Genomic DNA, 14848 nt, shown 5'->3' with positions numbered 1-14848 from the left:
GGTGGTAAATTAATGCAGTCTATAGCTCAGTGGTTACATAATAAAATGGATATGTAAATTAAAAGAAAACGATCAGAAAGTACTCGAAGCAATTATCGATAAAATAGGTATTGGTCGCACAGTACATATGCGTAATTTATGTAAAGGTTCTATAGTTGAAGTCCGTTTTCCACGGTGCTAGCCACTAATGGAAATTGAATTTCCTATTCCAATCGCAAATCTCCTCTCTGCCTTCATTATTTCCTCCCTAGTCGCACGCCCTTCTTACTTCCGACTAGCTTCGCCATTTTCTCATCGGGCGGTAGAGGCGATATATTATATTAAAAGCATTTCTGTGTAAGTCCATCGTGCGTGGATTGGTCGAAAAATTTCGTGGAAGTATTTCTCCAAACAAGGACTCGTCAATTCCACAAAATTGTGTGGAACTCGACGGGCGAACTTCACTGGTGAATTTTACTGGCGATCCGGAGTTTGGCAGACAAGCTTAAATGCTTGCTAGCACTAACTCTTGGTAACTTATTACGTTCCCTGCTATACCAAAAATTGACCGCCTTAAAATATTTTTTTTTTAACTGTCAGGATCGTACAGTTTTAAACATTTGAAATGGTGACAAACAATTTGTCACCACATATTCTTCCTAGTTGGATCGTAAAACACTTTATTGACAAATTGTGATTATTTGTTTTCTGTAGATAGTAAATAAATAAAAAAATGGGTGTGTCAAGCCTACGCAAGACAGAAGTGAAACTTCTAGTATTCTTCTCTCTCTCTCTTTTCATTTCATTCTCTCTTTTTTTCTGTCTATTGACATATTTATAAGTAGCATGTGATAAAAAAAATTAAAAGTTATAAAAAAAGAAAAAAAAAATTAGTTAAAGCGGGGATCGAACCTCGGTTCTTCACGACCACAGTCGTGCGCTCTGCCTGTAGACAGCGAAGATGAGTTAGGAGAGTGAGTTAAACTAGGTATATAATATTTACACCTTGCTAATGTTTTCAGTATTATTAGGGCTTTTTTATACTAATTTTCATATATTTATTGGCAGGTAGAGTAGAAATTAATATTTTTTAGCGTTTGCCAACGACCATACCATGTTGAACACACCGGTTCTCGTCCGATCACCGAAGTTAAGCAACATTGGGCGCGGTCAGTACTTGGATGGGTGACCGCTTGGGAACACCGCGTGCCGTTGGCCTATTTTTTATTTTAATTTCATGTTTTTTTTATTTTTTTATCATTACTATAATTAATAATATCATAAAATTCTTTAACTTTTCAAGTATGCTACAGGCCTAAAATATTACTTAGTGGATTGATATTATGGTCAACCATTGAAAAAAAAAATTCCTACAAACTTATTAATGTAATTACGATCTTTTTCAAGCGCGTATGTAATGATTATTTTTATCAACCTCGCACACACCTTGCTAATTTTTTCAATATTATTAGGGCTTTTTTATACTAATTTTCATATATTTATTGGCAGGTAGAATAGAAATTAATATTGTTTAACTTTTGCCAACGACCATACCATTTTGAACACACCGGTTCTCGTCCGATCACCGAAGTTAAGCAACATTGGGCGCGGTCAGTACTTGGATGGGTGACCGCTTGGGAACACCGCGTGCCGTTGGCCCATTTTTTATTTTAATTTTATGTTTTTTTTCATTTTTTTATCGTTAACATCATAAAAAATTTTATATCATTCTTTAACTTTTCAATTATGCTACAGGCCTAAAATATTACTTAGTGGATTGATATTATGGTCAACCATTAAAAAAAAAAAATTCCTTAAAAACAAAAAAATAATATTCCATGGCCGAGAATCGAACTCGGATCAACTGCTTCGAAAGCAACTATGCTGACCATTACACCACCAACGCCAGTTGTCGAGATGAGCTAAGAAGCATTTATATTTTACTTCAAAACTTTTACTACATCAAATGAACTTTAATCGGTCCCGCATTTTCGTTTCGGTCATGAGTTGGTTTTACTCCTCGAAATTGCATGACGCGCGTAAAGAAGTTTCACTTCAATAAAAAAATTAAAATGAAATATATTATATTTATTTTAATATTTTATTTTATTCCAAATTACTGTAATATTCAAAAATCTGTTAATGAAAAAATAAGAAAATACACAGATTTAGGAAATAAAATAAAAAGAATTTGGCATTCTCAGACTATAAAAATATAACCATTCGTTATTTCGGCTACTGGCATTATACCCAGCTCTCTCATTAAAAATTTGGGCGTATTAGATCTATCAAAAAATTTATATATAAAGATGTAAAAGTCGGTCATTTTGAATACATGTAGGATAACGAAAGATTTTTAAATGTTTATGTTGAGGGATCAGTAGGATTTATAGGCCCTGTTAGAAGTTCTACCGAGCCGAACCTTCTGATATGAAAATATCTGGAGTCGGTGAATTATTTTCCCATTTGATCTCTGGTGAGTTGACATGTTGTTCTTGTATTTATTTTGCTTATATAGTGCACTTGCATAATGTTGATTGACTAGATGATGCAATATTTGCAATATCACCTCAAGGGCGCTGTACAAATATATAATTCCTTTTACAGTGATCTACTAACTATATATGGAAATAATATACAGTACCACACTTACCTGGTAGGTCACTTGAGATTAACACTTAATTAAGTTTTGTTTGAAAAAGGCCGCGCAGCCGGAAAGGGACGCCTAGATAGTTTAAACAGGGAAACTAGTAGGAAGGACGACATAAAAAAGGAGAAAATAAGAGTAAAGGCAAGTTTCAGGAGAATATGTCATGTCACGCATTTAATTTAAATGAACTAAGTCGGGCGACGCCTGAAGAAGATATCAACTTTATTTGAAAAGTCAAGTTGACACAAGTTTAAAATTTTTTTAACTTTTAAATTTTAAATTCATCATAAAACTAGCTTAACAACCACTCCCATAAGTTACTATCTCAATACATGCGTATCACACCTAGTGAGATGGGCTATTCGTCAGAAATGTAATCAAATGCACAAATCCCTAAGGTCCAGAACTTCTTAATTTACTTACGAATACTTCACGGTACTCATAAAGTAATTAATAAAACAATGCAGTTTTTTTAGGAAAGTCAAGCCTTAAGTATGAAAACTACTAAAAAAAATCTTTCAGGCTATACAAAGGACTTTTGTCCTGTGTTACACAAATAAGTATAATATACCTCTGACATACCATTTATGTCAGAAAATAATTATTTGGGTCTAAACTACTTCTCATATTTAGTAATTTGTTAAGGACAAGAAGCTTTAAGAGGTTAAATAATGCAAATCTAAAATAAAATATACCTACTTTGAGTAGGATCCCTTCAAGCGTTGATATAACAGTATAGATGAACGTGAGTGAAACAAGGAAAATTTGTGTAGTAAGGACGTCAATTTTATCTGCATACCCTGGCTGAAAGGTACAAATTTTAGTAAGTTAGGTAGTTAAAAGTTTTTAGATTCGCAAAGCAATATTTCATTAATATTAGAGTCCAAAATTCAACCCCTATTTACCACTCGTGTTGGGAATAAGGTTGGTACTCAGGTTCCAGATAGCTTAACTGGAAACTGAACTGCTGTCGCTGACAGGGAGGCGGATGGATTAGGGGTTGGGAGAACTGATACCTTATGAGAGTTGCTTTGTATCACACGAGCGTGTGCCTACTTACAAATACAATTAAGGGATACGTGATTTTAAATTGCGTGTAAATTTTCGGCTTATGAATTACATCACTGACCTACTGTTCTGGTTGTGATTTCTAATCGAATAACGGTGCCATGTTCAGAGCTGTGTTAGTAATCTAAAACAATGGGTTTCAACCCATGGGAGTGTACTGTAATTCTAATATATGAAGTAGACAATCTTGCTATTATTAGTGGTTAGTAATTAACCCTAATAACGTACCATTTATACCTTTCTAATACAATATTGGAGTCCGTGTTTATTTATATTTCACATAACGCATGCGGCTGAATTTAAATTGTAGACAATTAAGACATGTGCCCATTTTTAAAATTAACTAGCAGAAGTCGGGGACGCCCGAGGAAGACACGACACGACCAAGTGAATCAGATACTTGAGTTGGGCCATGTCAAGAGTCAGAATAATAGAACGATATGTATGAGACGATGTATGAATGTGAATGAGGCAAGGAGTGTATGGCAAGACCGAGCTGTTTGGCGGTCTGTCCTCTCTGCCTCCCCCTGCCTAGAAACGGCGTGATGGTTGTTTAGTTAGTTAGTTAACTCCACGCAGAAGGCCCTGATGTAAATAATTTCCCTCAAGCCTTGCCATCTTTAGGGATGCTGTGTGGAGGATCCTTTAATGATATGAAGGAGTTAACTGATATTGAAAAGACTCATGTTGTAGGAGGAAGGAAACAGAGATGTTCTAGGAATCACTTAATCAGCAATGTTCATTAATTATACTCAAAAACTAATTTCATCAAATGAAAAAAGCCATTATAAAACTGCAATATTGTCTTCCTTTGTTTCAAATATATTTTTGAAAATTTTGAGAAAACGCTATCTATAAATTTCGTTTGTAAAAAATACTTTCGGAGGCGGGTATGGCTACCGCCTCCTCTTTCCTTTCTCCTGCAAAAAATCATCTCTAATGGAAATGTTACTTCATGCTTTTCTGTCGATTTATTTTGAATAATAACGTAGGGTTGGGTATTACTCTAATTTATGTGGAAGTCTAAATATTTATTTTATACAAAGAAATGGTTTATTTTGTGTTGTCTTATCAGGTCATCAATGGTAAAAACTATATATTTTGAGTGGAAATATTTTTTTATGTAGATGGCTAGGCAAATATAAATATGTTTGTGGTATTGTTATGAAGAAATAGGCAAAATAATATCAGTCCATAAAAATTTAACGGACCAGACGTGAAGAACAATCTATGGTAAAAATTATACGGATTTTTCATTAACACTATTCGTTCGAGATTTGATGAAATGAGATTTTTTCTCGTATTTGAATCCTTGCCAACAACTTCGCTATAAGCTACTTTATTTGATTTGTTGGTGAACGCTCTCATTGTTAAATTTCAATCACAAATTACTTTTGCTGCTTCAACACTAAATTAATACCCAAGATAAATTGATATATATCTAAAGTTATTCAAATTAGGTAGAAATAAGCCGGTTTTTCACTTGTAATGTTTTTTTAATTGCTAAAACTTGTGAAGAGTTTTCACTTTGTAAATTAAATTATGTTGATATTTTACAAAAATTATTATTTTTTAATTCGTATGAAAAGTTTGTCTTACTTTTTGTTTAGTATTGAAACAGTTTTGGGATTATTCCACATCCCAATGACCTATTCGAATTGTCATTTCCTTCCTAAAAGTTTTACCTGAGGAGAACGGAAAGAAGAATAAGCCAGTGATATTCAATTGTTATTAAAACATATATGTCATTTGTTTTTTTTTTATTCGATTATTGTGGTCGTTGAAGGCGCGCGTTATATCTCTGCTCGGATGAAAGCTCGTGAAGAGGCCATTTAAATAGTAATAGTTGCATCCCCAAGCTCAAAATTGTCGTGTGGTGAAATTAAACAAAGTCGTGTAGTTAAAATATAACAATACTCATGACTGTATGAGGTGTGCACCTATAATCTGTAGTTATATGAAATGTTCAAGCCTGTCCATCATCTGCCCTGATGATGGACACTGTAATATTGTCCGAAACGTTGGCTAAATAAGAAGGTAGCGCAAGACGGCGTAAAATCCCAAAAATAATTCACTAATAATATCATCATAAGCTGTAGCATTCGGTGATTGTAACACGATCGATTGATCTCCACTTTTTAAATTTACATGCAGTCAATTTTAAAAGGCATTTTGGCATCAAAAAACTTGACAGTATTTGTTTGTGAACTATGGATATGACTGAATATTAAATCCTTGTTTAATTTGTTGACCCTGAAACAAGGTTATGAAATACTTAACTTTACATTATTACATCATTTAATTTTGCTACCCGCCGGCGTCTTAGAATGCCCTCAGGCTCTATGATTGATATATCCCGACTCACTTATGGATAAGGGTACGTGCGGTTGGCGATTACAACCTTAATGGGGGGTGGTTGGGAGGGGCGGGAGAGATAAAGGGTAGTATTTGTACTATGGGTGAATACACATCCAATAAATAGGCCATTTTGTTGATGGTTGCCTAGGCTTAGCAATGGGAAATGATTTTATTAACATTGATAGTTAAGTAGTGGAACAATGATTAATGAGTCTGTTGGTTAAGGGAACAAGCATTTCAAAAAGACAAATTTTTACAATTAAATATAGTTTGTTATATTCCGTTGAAGGGTTACTTTAAGGTAACGTTTTTATGACTTACGGCGCCACCAGATTTTCAATCTAAACAGGTACACAGTGTACACACTCTAACATTCTGTCACACCGTAATTTCACGGCATACGCATACAACACCAACGGATACAGACATAAACTGAAATAAAACATTCCTTGTGTTTACGGATTTCAACAGGTTTTTTTTATTTCCGAATATTATGAGAGATCGAGATATCCTTATGTGACAATAAGGTTTGAAATTCCATGTGTCAAGTGATTCCTTCTTTTTGAATATAGGAATAGGAATTTTAATATGCCGATGTATTCTGATTGAAAACAGTTACATTTTAATATTCTTCTTAATCAGCTTTTTGATCTCTAGCTTTCTAAAAACTATCACAAATTATCAAGTTACCGGATTTACCGATTCTTGACGACCATTACTAACAATTCTCCCCCAATTACACCCCCCAAACCAATACTAAATTAATGCAGACGCATAGCAGTTTCATTGGTCCTCGTACATTTAACCTTCTACCACTACAAACTCAAATGATAAATAAAAAAATGGGTGTGTCAAGCCTACGCAAGACAGAAGTGAAACTTCTAGTATTCTTCTCTCTCTCTCTTTTCATTTCATTCTCTCTTTTTTTCTGTCTATTGACATATTTATAAGTAGCATGTGATAAAAAAAATTAAAAGTTATAAAAAAAGAAAAAAAAAATTAGTTAAAGCGGGGATCGAACCTCGGTTCTTCACGACCACAGTCGTGCGCTCTGCCTGTAGACAGCGAAGATGAGTTAGGAGAGTGAGTTAAACTAGGTATATAATATTTACACCTTGCTAATGTTTTCAGTATTATTAGGGCTTTTTTATACTAATTTTCATATATTTATTGGCAGGTAGAGTAGAAATTAATATTTTTTAGCGTTTGCCAACGACCATACCATGTTGAACACACCGGTTCTCGTCCGATCACCGAAGTTAAGCAACATTGGGCGCGGTCAGTACTTGGATGGGTGACCGCTTGGGAACACCGCGTGCCGTTGGCCTATTTTTTATTTTAATTTCATGTTTTTTTTATTTTTTTATCATTACTATAATTAATAATATCATAAAATTCTTTAACTTTTCAAGTATGCTACAGGCCTAAAATATTACTTAGTGGATTGATATTATGGTCAACCATTGAAAAAAAAAATTCCTACAAACTTATTAATGTAATTACGATCTTTTTCAAGCGCGTATGTAATGATTATTTTTATCAACCTCGCACACACCTTGCTAATTTTTTCAATATTATTAGGGCTTTTTTATACTAATTTTCATATATTTATTGGCAGGTAGAATAGAAATTAATATTGTTTAACTTTTGCCAACGACCATACCATTTTGAACACACCGGTTCTCGTCCGATCACCGAAGTTAAGCAACATTGGGCGCGGTCAGTACTTGGATGGGTGACCGCTTGGGAACACCGCGTGCCGTTGGCCCATTTTTTATTTTAATTTTATGTTTTTTTTCATTTTTTTATCGTTAACATCATAAAAAATTTTATATCATTCTTTAACTTTTCAATTATGCTACAGGCCTAAAATATTACTTAGTGGATTGATATTATGGTCAACCATTAAAAAAAAAAAATTCCTTAAAAACAAAAAAATAATATTCCATGGCCGAGAATCGAACTCGGATCAACTGCTTCGAAAGCAACTATGCTGACCATTACACCACCAACGCCAGTTGTCGAGATGAGCTAAGAAGCATTTATATTTTACTTCAAAACTTTTACTACATCAAATGAACTTTAATCGGTCCCGCATTTTCGTTTCGGTCATGAGTTGGTTTTACTCCTCGAAATTGCATGACGCGCGTAAAGAAGTTTCACTTCAAAAATATAGAATATATTAAAGAGGTAAAATTAAGGCTGATTGACGCAGATATTGAAACGCTTTTACTATAAATTTATTTATCCTTTCTACAACTCACTTGCTGAAACTTTATAAATTATTGTACCTACATAATGTTTTTCTCTTTACTTTTTATAATAACTATAAACAAAAAAAACTTTTTCTACTAATGTATATTACACTTTAGGTACTTGAAATATAGTAATCGTTTTATATTACCCACACTCAGGCAGTCAGTGCCTTAGTGGGTTTTCATTTCTTTTGTAAACTATTTGGTATTATATATTATGTTATTTTATACTATCTATTAATATGTATAATATGTGTAAAGAAATGAAAATAAATAAAGTAAAAAAAAAAAAAAAAATTCTCTTTACATCAAGCCGATATCATTTGTGGGCGACAACAGGTTCCCTTATCCAACTAAGGTCAAGGGTAATATTAACCACATCAAACAAAGTGGTAACCTGTCCTTGGCCCCTTGAGTCATTTACCTTACGAAGGGATTGCAAAAGGTTTGATAGATTTGACTGATGGATGAATATTGGGTCTCTTCTTAGGGAAAAGGATGAGGTCGCTACGTATTGTAGAAAATACCTTCCAAACGGGTGGAAGGAAAAAAGCAGTAGGAACCTCGTGTAGATCTTCTTGAGATATCCCTTTTTTCTATACATAGACATGGATAAAAACAAGTAAAATAATGGATTTGAATACCAAAACTGCCTAAAAATCTCCCAGTCGGTTTTCAGAAATGATTTCCCGAATAGATTATTTATTCTTTAGCGAAAAATTTTCTTAGCTAACTTGTATCAAGCCAAATGCTGGGACTATTTGCAAGTTCCACAACTTTTGGCACATGGAAAGCAGAACTTCCTTTCTTATAATCTTAGACTCTTTCCAAATAAAATTATTCGTTATACACAACAGCTTGTCTAGGTAGATCAACTGAATTTGTTCCGAATTTAGAGACTCAACAGTTGATCAGTAGGATTGTGAACAACGGCCGTTAGTTTATTTGGCAGTGGGCTTGAGTACATCTCCGAGGCATCTGAATTGCTTTCGGCAAGTATGTGGAACTACGCAATGTTCTTACGATGGACAATTTTATCGCACAACTATTTGGCCATCAAGAATATTATGAAACCATCAGTACATAGGCATGTAGGTTCCGGAAAAACTTATTTTATGGTTTTTTGAGGCGAGAATAATGCTTATGCATAAAATGATATTAATTTTCATGAAAATGATATTTATTGGTAAGGAAGCGAAGAGTAAGCAGATGGATGTTTTTGGATGTTCAAGGATGTTTTTAAATCAAAATAAAATTTTACATTTTGGAGTACGTACCTATTTCTTCTGTTTCAATTTTGCTACTTTTTAACCAAGCTTAAAAGACGCATCGTTTGTCCTTTACGCGTCTTTGTCATAATTTAAATGTGTCTATATTAAATCAATAAAAAAAACTAAAAAAAAGGTATTTATTCTTCAGACAGTAATTTCCACAAAATTTTTTAATAGCTTGCATGATTTTAAAATTGTAAAAAACATCGTTTTTAAATTTTGAAGTTTTTTATACCATTAGCTTGAGATGTATGTAATGTATATTTTAGATAAAGCGGGGTGTGTTGTATGTTGTATGTGTATCAGGGAGTATTACTGTATAGCCGTATAGCGCATAGAGGGGTGGAGCTCATGTAACGAAACACCCTCACTTTGTATGCGGGGAGGCCTGCGAGCCATCCCTTAACCTAACCCCTGAATAATTCACCTCGCCGTAAAACTTTCCCACTGAAATTTCACGACTTGCCTACATTACGGTTATTGTAAATCGGCTCTATGATGCCGTGATATACTTAATGTCGCAGCTTGTAGCCTTTGTCGTTAGATGGAGTTAGTCTATTGAAAATTATTATTATTGCGACTGGTTTTTTAAGGGCTTTTGCCATGGTATAATTCTGCTGTAGCTAATGTAAATCATGTTGCGATCCTTTGTGTGTAACCTTTAGGCATTTCTTTATGACAGAACCCTTCTAAGGCTTTTCCTACGCTGGAAGAATAACTCTCAATAATAATAAATCATAAGGATCGTGAATTTCTGCGTGATTAAATTTTAAATGGTGGATTCCATGTTTTTCACATTTCAAAACTTTATAAAAACAGTGAAAAGTGAAAGTTTTATAAGTAAAATAAAACAATGTTTTTTTAATGATATAGAGAGATAATGGAGAACTTATGGGTTAACTCAAAAGAGTTTAAAAATGTTGATATAGCCGCCATATTTATGTGGGCTAGTTTTTAAAAATTTACTGTTAAACCACTTGCAGATGTGTTAAATAATCTTTTTTTTTTTGTAAAGTTTTGGTTCAGCTCATACATTATTATAACATTTAGTCGTAAGTCACTAGATATATATTAGTCGTATATCACTTAGATGTAAATAACTAGTTTTAATTCAGTAGTTTAAGCCTTAGTCAAAAGTCACTAGATATATGTCTTAAATGCAAGTCACTAGTTATTATAATGAATTTTTGCTAGACGCCAGAAATATTTACTATGCAATGTGTATACAGCGCCCTTGAGGTGATTTTTTTAAGAAAACGTCAATAAATAAATGAGTAAATTATTTTTTTTTTGGTTTAAAATATAAATTGGAGGAAATGGTATACCTACAGCAGCAATGTTAGACAAGAGGTCGATAGATATAGTAGTTTCTGTTTATTCCCTTTAACCCCTCAATCCTCGGAAAGACATTATTAGCCACTAAAATCATATTCCATTAGAGCATCTGAAGGACAGATCTGACCGGGGGCGGGGCGTCCACACATTATATATTTTATTCTATCAGTCGGAGAATGTAATTTGTTCGTCGTTGGAAAGAGAAATAATTATTATTCTAAGTTTTTTTCAAATACTTATACACGATAATAAAATTTATAAAAATATTGGATAGTTTATGATTACTTACGTACGCAGCCGAGACGTGGGTTCTAACTAAGGAGAATGAGCGAGCACTGGAGGTTTTTGAAAGGAAAATTTTGAGGCGCATCTTCAGACAGGTTCTAGAAAATGGATTTTGGCGCAGACGTTATAACAATGAGCTCTATACTCCGTTTAAGGAACTAAACGTCACAAAGTTCATAAAACTGGGAAGACTTCGGTGGCTAGGTCATGTGGAGAGAATGGCCGAGCATCAAGAACCAAAGTCCCTGCTGAGCTCAAGAACGATAGGGAGAAGGAGCCTGGGAAGGCCAAGGTTAAGATGGAGCGACAACGTCCTCAAAGATTTGTCTGCCTTGGAGCTTCAAAACTGGAGAGAGCTGGCGCGGGACCGAGATGAGTGGAGGAAGACTCTTGAGGAGACCAAGACCCACCAGGGGTTGTAGAGCCAAAAGTGATGATGAAGTTTATGATTGCATATTGGCGAGATTTTTTCGTTGACAGTTGAAAGTTTATTTTATTTTGTTATTGAATAAACAACATAAAAAGTGAAGTTATAGTTTTATTTCTCATTCCCTACACAAAAGGAAAGTTTATCAAATATCGAGTTGATAGGTTTTTTGTTAACATTTTAATGTTTGACAATAAAATTTCATTTTTCAGAAATGTCGATGCTAGATTATACAAACACACGAAAGATAAATTTATTTTGTTTCTAAAATGATATTTCTTTCTAAGACAACTTCAAAGATAATAAAACATTTAAATTACATAGAAAACAGGTGATTTGCTTTGAATTTAAGTGTGTTTAAGTTATAAAATTGGAACTGACTGTTTTAAGAATTCCGACGAGCCATCTACCCACAGTAAAATATTTTTTTACTGTAAGTTTTGGTATTGCCATTTTCTAAATAGGAGCTAATTTGTCGAGAATTCAGACTATCCCGTCACGGGTTTTCACGTATGTAATAAAAGGATTTTAAATTTATTAGATAATTTAGAGATTTAAGAAATAGGAAAATAGTGACTAAAATATTATTAATAAACAAATCCTTGTTAGTAATTAATACTTCATAAAATTGTTTTCTCATTAATACCTGATTGGTTACTCACTAATACTCTCCTTCCTATTATTTTTACAGTAGTGTTTATGTCAATAATTGTATCCCATTTAAATTTTTAGCATACTTTGCATCTTGTTGAAGGAATAATTGGTTCTTCAACGCGTTGATAATTTCATGTGTTTAATTAAAAAAAAAACATTGGTTAAAACCAGCGGCAGCTCATGACTTTTGGGTGTTCTAGAATGCTAATATTACAAAAAAGACATTTATTTTTTTTTGTAACTTCGATTTTTTGTATGAAGATTTTCAGGAAATTTCAGTATGGCTAAAATCTTCGTACAAAAAAAATAATTTCAGAAATAATAAAAATCGTTTTAAGCTTCAACAACATCAATGATGCCATTTTTTGTAATATTAGTACTCTAGGACACCTAAAAGTCGCGAGCCGACACTGGTTAAAACTAAGTGTTATATAATTATTTAATAAAAAAGGCTAAAGTTGATACCAGACTAGGCGAAGAGACAAATGTGTTTCAGAAGTGACTAATAGTAGTAAGAAGGAAAATATTTGACAATTCTCACAGCGTGGTTTCGTGCCATTTTTTGAATCCCCCACAGGAAACAGAGTATTAATCAAATGAAAATTAGACCCATTTCCGGAAGCGGAGAGGATTAGTGTTGTTTTCAAGCTGCGCTGAATGCGGAGAGGATGAAATGTTTACTGTTGTTTGAATTTATATTCGGATGTTAAATAATGTTTCAATCTCATAAAAAAGTAATTCGATGATTTTGACGTTCCCTAAAGGCAGTTTGCAATTATCGTCTATAAAATAAAGTTAATTTTTCAAATCAGGATTTAAAAAATCTACTGCTCAGTATTTCAAAGTTTGTTCTTATTAGTGACAGAAGTAGTGGCTTCGTGTTAGATAAGTAAAGCTGTCAACTAGTAAGCCGAAGGCTCCGGGTTCAAATCCCAGCGTGCGCAGGTAAATTTCATTTGAAGAATTTCTGTTATTTCTCAATTTTATCATTAAAAATAATATTGAGTATTCTTACGGCACATTCCAGAGTGGAAATTGTATGTTCAGTATCGCCCTGTTGTAAGTTCTTCATTCAGAATTAAAATGTTGCTTGAAATGGTTTTAGCCTTGTTTGGTGACCAGATCTGAATAGCCTGGTACCTTCCTCATCTTCTTCTCTTCCAGCCTCAGAATCTCCAGCCTCACAACATACTCCAATTAGGGATGCGGTTGTCTCACGGCTCTAGACGCTTGGAAGCAGTTAGGACTCTTGTGAGGTATTTATGAAAATAAAAGAAGTAGTTTAAATTTTGGAATCAAGTGATACAAATTCAAAATTTACAACCTCAAAACTTTACCCTGTACCATTTGTAAGTCCTGAGCAACGCAGGGTACACGTCAGCTTGATAAATAAAAATGGGTGTGTCAAGCCTACGCAAGACAGAAGTGAAACTTCTAGTATTCTTCTCTCTCTCTCTTTTCATTTCATTCTCTCTTTTTTTCTGTCTATTGACATATTTATAAGTAGCATGTGATAAAAAAAATTAAAAGTTATAAAAAAAGAAAAAAAAAATTAGTTAAAGCGGGGATCGAACCTCGGTTCTTCACGACCACAGTCGTGCGCTCTGCCTGTAGACAGCGAAGATGAGTTAGGAGAGTGAGTTAAACTAGGTATATAATATTTACACCTTGCTAATGTTTTCAGTATTATTAGGGCTTTTTTATACTAATTTTCATATATTTATTGGCAGGTAGAGTAGAAATTAATATTTTTTAGCGTTTGCCAACGACCATACCATGTTGAACACACCGGTTCTCGTCCGATCACCGAAGTTAAGCAACATTGGGCGCGGTCAGTACTTGGATGGGTGACCGCTTGGGAACACCGCGTGCCGTTGGCCTATTTTTTATTTTAATTTCATGTTTTTTTTATTTTTTTATCATTACTATAATTAATAATATCATAAAATTCTTTAACTTTTCAAGTATGCTACAGGCCTAAAATATTACTTAGTGGATTGATATTATGGTCAACCATTGAAAAAAAAAATTCCTACAAACTTATTAATGTAATTACGATCTTTTTCAAGCGCGTATGTAATGATTATTTTTATCAACCTCGCACACACCTTGCTAATTTTTTCAATATTATTAGGGCTTTTTTATACTAATTTTCATATATTTATTGGCAGGTAGAATAGAAATTAATATTGTTTAACTTTTGCCAACGACCATACCATTTTGAACACACCGGTTCTCGTCCGATCACCGAAGTTAAGCAACATTGGGCGCGGTCAGTACTTGGATGGGTGACCGCTTGGGAACACCGCGTGCCGTTGGCCCATTTTTTATTTTAATTTTATGTTTTTTTTCATTTTTTTATCGTTAACATCATAAAAAATTTTATATCATTCTTTAACTTTTCAATTATGCTACAGGCCTAAAATATTACTTAGTGGATTGATATTATGGTCAACCATTAAAAAAAAAAAATTCCTTAAAAACAAAAAAATAATATTCCATGGCCGAGAATCGAACTCGGATCAACTGCTTCGAAAGCAACTATGCTGACCATTACACCACCAAC

The 14848-nt window shown here is 33.6% G+C and overlaps 6 non-coding genes across 6 annotated transcripts; all 6 read left to right on the top strand.

Moving 5' to 3' along the window:
* Window positions 1-1078: 1078 nt before the first annotated feature.
* Window positions 1079-1197, top strand: LOC149415622 (5S ribosomal RNA). The gene has a single exon (XR_016303826.1). It is a non-coding gene; the product is annotated as a 5S ribosomal RNA (ribosomal RNA).
* Window positions 1198-1519: 322 nt separating this feature from the next.
* LOC149415621 (5S ribosomal RNA) lies at window positions 1520-1638 on the top strand. Its single transcript, XR_016303792.1, has one exon. It is a non-coding gene; the product is annotated as a 5S ribosomal RNA (ribosomal RNA).
* Window positions 1639-7263: 5625 nt separating this feature from the next.
* Window positions 7264-7382, top strand: LOC149415620 (5S ribosomal RNA). Its single transcript, XR_016303825.1, has one exon. It is a non-coding gene; the product is annotated as a 5S ribosomal RNA (ribosomal RNA).
* A 322-nt stretch (window positions 7383-7704) lies between these two features.
* Window positions 7705-7823, top strand: LOC149415619 (5S ribosomal RNA). Its single transcript, XR_016303791.1, has one exon. It is a non-coding gene; the product is annotated as a 5S ribosomal RNA (ribosomal RNA).
* A 6220-nt stretch (window positions 7824-14043) lies between these two features.
* Window positions 14044-14162, top strand: LOC149415618 (5S ribosomal RNA). Its single transcript, XR_016303824.1, has one exon. It is a non-coding gene; the product is annotated as a 5S ribosomal RNA (ribosomal RNA).
* Window positions 14163-14484: 322 nt separating this feature from the next.
* On the top strand, window positions 14485-14603 carry LOC149415617 (5S ribosomal RNA). The gene has a single exon (XR_016303790.1). It is a non-coding gene; the product is annotated as a 5S ribosomal RNA (ribosomal RNA).
* Window positions 14604-14848: the final 245 nt, after the last annotated feature.

The sequence above is a fragment of the Hesperophylax consimilis genome, chromosome 18 (genome assembly GCF_061612785.1).
Source record: "Hesperophylax consimilis isolate HC1 chromosome 18, BYU_Hcon_1.0, whole genome shotgun sequence".
Classification (NCBI taxonomy): Eukaryota; Metazoa; Arthropoda; class Insecta; order Trichoptera; family Limnephilidae; genus Hesperophylax; species Hesperophylax consimilis.
Note: the sequence above shows the minus strand (reverse complement) of the source record. Positions and strands in the feature narration are given on the sequence as shown.